A 5,000-nucleotide genomic window follows, 5' to 3' on the forward strand; every position below is an offset into this window, starting at 1 on the left:
GTAGAATACAGGGATCAATACTGATGAGTAGAAGTGCAAAACACATATAAGCTCTATAACAGACAACAATCAGTGTAATTAACAAAACCCTAAAATAAGTACTAGAGTTTTAGTTAGTCATTATAGGAGCAGAGTCAGTGGTCATTTAAATATTCCACAAAAAGACAAGTCTTCAGTCTGCGTTTGAAGACTGCAAGGGACTCTGCTGTCCGGACAGCAAGCGGAAGTTGGTATTTGAAGCTGAACCATATTTGAGGTTGGAAGTACTCAAGGTATGGATCGGGCTTTGACCTTTGATCCCTATATGGAGGGGCTGGTCCAGTTTTGGCATCATGACATTCCATACCACAGACAGCACAATGGCCTCTCTAACACTATGATCTATGAGCTGTGAGAAGACGTGAGACGTTTGATCTATGAGCTATGAGGAGAACGTGAGAAGTTTGATCTATGAGCTGTGAGGAGAACGTGAGAAGTTTGATCTATGAGCTGTGAGGAGAACGTGAGAAGTTTGATCTTTGAGTTGTGAAAAGAACGTGAGAAGTTTGATCTATGAGCTGTGAGGAGAACGTGAGAAGTTTGATCTATGAGCTGTGAGGAGAACGTGAGAAGTTTGATCTATGAGCTATGAGGAGAACGTGAGAAGTTTGATCTTTGAGTTGTGAAAAGAACGTGAGAAGTTTGATCTATGAGCTGTGAGGAGAACGTGAGAAGTTTGATCTATGAGCTGTGAGGAGAACGTGAGATGTTTGATCTATGAGCTGTGAGGAGAACGTGAGATGTTTGATCTATGAGCTGTGAGGAGAACGTGAGATGTTTGATCTTTGAGCTGTGAGGAGAACGTGAGATGTTTGATCTATGAGCTGTGAGGAGAACGTGAGATGTTTGATCTATGAGCTGTGAGGAGAACGTGAGAAGTTTTAGTCTCCCCAGCTCCCATACGTGTGCGCTTCCAAGGTCATCCCGCCACCACACTGCTTCCCCCGAGATACCGCCCTCTGCTGTCAGAGACAGGCAGTGCACTGTGAATGTCCCTCCTTGCTTGTCCTCTTAACGGCATGCGCACTTTCAAGTGACTCTAGAGTGAATCGCTTGATCAGATAAAAACAGTGGATGACAACAACCGCCTCTTATAACACAAGGCCCTCGTTGAAGGCCGATCTTGAGTCGCTCCCCCCCACTGCCTCTGTGGTCTCACTCTGAGTCTCTGGAGGACTGCACCATTCAGACCTCATGGTCTGAATATCATTAACTCGAATCGTAACAGCTCAAACCCAGTTAGCACGCCATTCCCCAGGTGGTACCACGAGGAGTCCACACTGTTCATGCACAAATCAGAACGCGAGGACAGGCAGGTCAAAGTGCCTCGGGGCAGCGCGCTCTTTTTGAAACAATGGATCCACAAAGACCCGAAGATGACACAAAAGTGCAGGACACCAAGGAAGGATGAGGAGACAATTTGTTTTAACTATTGATTATCTATTTCAATTATTGATTAACTAGTTTTAATTATCAATCGCGCTCTTTGACAGAACAGGTTGAAGATGAAACAAACCCACTGTGTTCTTCTCAAAAAGACCAAAGACCAGTCGGAATATGTGCAAATACACTTTCTTATGCTGTATCGAGTATTTATGCAGTACATACTGTAGTGCAGGATGTATTTTATGCCCTATGTACTATGTCACAAAGACTACAATCACTACGGCCATTATCACTATGACTACTATCAGTATGGCCATTATCACTAGGGCCACTATCACTATAGCTACTATCACTAGGGCCACTATCAGTAAGGCCACTATCACTAGGGCTACTAACACTAGGGCTACTATCACTATGTCTATTATCACTACAGATAATATCACTACGGCTTCTATCGCTATGGCTACTTATCACTAGGGCCACTATCACTATGGCTACTATCACTATGACTACTTATCAGTATGGTCACTATCACTAGGCCTACTAACACTAGGGCCACTTTCACCATGGCTACTATCACTATGGCCACTATGGTACTATCACTACAGCTACTATCACTATGGCTACTATAACTATGGCTACTATTGATGAGAATATCTGACCTGACCACACACAGGAAACCAGTAAGAGGTTTTTATGGTCAGGTTCACACCTCTCCACTGTGTGGTGTCTGTTTTGTTGCGTATGTGTATTTGAGGGGTTTTGTGTGATGTCTGCAGACAACATCAGGTTTACATGAGAGATGACATGGTTTGGAGTGAAGAGCTGGGTTTTGATGAACTCTTTGAAGTCTGTGACAGCAGGGTGCAGTCAGGCATGTGTATGCAGTGTTTTGGGAAATAGAGCATAATTTCAGGAAATGTGTCACGGCAATCAAGACACCCCTAAAAGACACCTGAAGTGCCAGACACTTCAAAGGTACTTGATTCGTTAATTCCACACTTAGTAATCCTAACATAACTTTATTGATCCCGGAGGAAACTGCAGCAAAGCAATCTCAAGCACGCCAACATCTGCTAAACACTGGAAATATGAGTGCCACTGTTTCTCTAAGAGAGAACAAGGTGACTGCACAGTAATGCCTATGTCAGTAACGGCGATGGGGTTTGAATAAAGGAAACAAATATAACCTCAAAATAAACAAAATTAAGTTTAGACTAAGCTCTGTGTGTGTGTGTGCGTGTGTGTGTGTGTGCGCGTGTGTGTGTGCGTATGTGTGTCTGTGTGTGTGTGTGTGTGTGTGTGTGTGTGTGTGTGTGTGTGTGTGTGTGTGTGTGTGTGCGTGTATGTTCCTCTAGACCTTTCCTACTCTGTGCTCTAGCCATCTTCAGACATCCTTCTATTGGCTGGTAGCTCCTGGACAGGAAGTTTGAGATTCCTGGACAGACAGCATGGTCCAGACCAGATGCAACCCACTTTTAAGCGGCGTTTCTAAAGTTTTGTGCAATAAACACAGACTCTGTAAAAGTGGTGGGTTCTTCATCTTCACCATCATCATCGTCATCCTGATGTGATGAGTCATCAGATTTCCTGTGGCATTCCTCCTGGTGTTCCTGACACTCCACCAGGCGACAGAGAGGCTTGGCTCCAGCGTGGCAGGGGTGGTTCATTAGCAGCAAACGGGAATCTAAACAGGGAACAGTGAATTCTGGTTGGAAAACACCAAGGTCTGGGCAGAAGACAATATTCTGCAATATCCAGTTATGAGACACAGTTCTGGTACACAACATAATTTAATATTAACCTCCCCTCTAAACTCATAAAACCCTGCAGGAAATTCCTAGTTTTGGGCTGCAACAATTCTATCTTTGCCATCAGTGAAACTCCGGCCAACCCACCTCGGGTCCGTCACACTCCAAACAAAACCTGAAACAGCTTCCCAGACTGCACAGGAAGGAGGCCACGCCTCCCAAAGGCAGCCAATCATCCACAGCTCCTGCTCGGTACAGCCGGTATCTCACGCTGGAGCGCCTGGGCCGTCAGCATCCTGCCAGAACAAGCGCTGGTCTCTCCACGGGATGGATATTAGACTGAACAATCCTGAAGTGAACAGCTAAAGCACATCACAGAGATGGGGGGTGGGGGTGGGGTGAAGATGGAGACCAGGATGGAGGACCAGGGCAGTGGAAGAGGGTATGGAGGACCAGACGGCACTAAACAGAGTCTGTGTTTTAAACAATGCAAAGCTGCACATGGAAAAATGTTTTTAAGCTTCATACACATGGCAATTTGTAACTTCATTGATTTACATTTCATACACAATGTTCAAGGTGCTTTACAGATGAAGAGGAAGCATAAAAGGTAAATTGATTTAAATAGGTGATTAAAAAAAAACCTAATTCAAAATAATTGGATAATGACCTTAATTAGAAAGATAAGAAGCTCAAAATACAGAAAGAACCTGAGAGAAATGCATTCACGTTTGAAAAAACTCTTTCCTTTAGGAGAATCTTGCTATGCGTGCATGCGTGTGTGTGTGTGTGTGTGTGTGTGTGTGTGCATGCATAGCCATGTATGTGTGTGTTTCTTTAAACAGTATATGAAAGAAATGCACACAACCACACACACACACACACACACACACACACACACACACCCTGTGGTTTGTGAGTGATTTCTGAGATGCGTCTGTTTGTGGACTTCATGTCTCTTAGGCGACCCTTGACCACCGCTTTGTGTTCACTGCGGTTTTCGTGGCGCGATGCTGTTGCCGTGGTTCTCAGGTATGCACAAACACCTCAGGCTGGAGCAGTTCTCCAGTACTCTGTCACATTTCTACACACACTCTGCAAATCTTGAACATTCTCCACACATGAAATATTCACGTCAGAGTCCTAAAGAGGCTTATTACATTACACAACACCATATTTCCTGCACAGCATGTTTAGACCGAAACTCAGTCATAAAGACATCAAAGCCCAAGGGGAAAATTCTGTTGAATTACTGTATGGTGCATGTGTTGTAAAATTCATCCTCACCCTGTAACACATAACACATGAGAAAACACATGACGCAGCCTAGAAAATAACAGATGCTTCTGTTACTGAGTTTGAGTTCAGTTTTAAAGTGTTAGAATTAGGGAAGTCATGGTGGGACATAAATTAGCCTCTGCCACTCACACGATCGTCCCATATTTGATGAGATGTTATGTTTTTAACAGTGTTAACAGTTTGAAAGATTGTCGCTGTGTTCATTCCGTTGGCTAGATGCGTGTCTTGCCGTATACGTACTTACTGTATGTGTCCATGTTCAGTGAACGGTGTTTGTTTATAGATCTGATTTAAACATCTATAATGTGACAATTCTGTGTTACTTACATGTCTTCATATATTTATGACATCTGCCTCATGACCAACACTAACACAGAAGTACAATGGAAGTGTGATGAGTCACCGTTAGCACACTGTACCTGTGATGAGTCACCCTTAGCACACTGTATATGTGATGAGTTACTCTTAGCACACTGTATATGTGATGAGTTACTCTTAGCAAACTGTACATGTGATGTGTTACTC

This window comes from Electrophorus electricus, chromosome 16 (genome assembly GCF_013358815.1).
Source record: "Electrophorus electricus isolate fEleEle1 chromosome 16, fEleEle1.pri, whole genome shotgun sequence".
NCBI classification, from domain to species: domain Eukaryota; kingdom Metazoa; phylum Chordata; class Actinopteri; order Gymnotiformes; family Gymnotidae; genus Electrophorus; species Electrophorus electricus.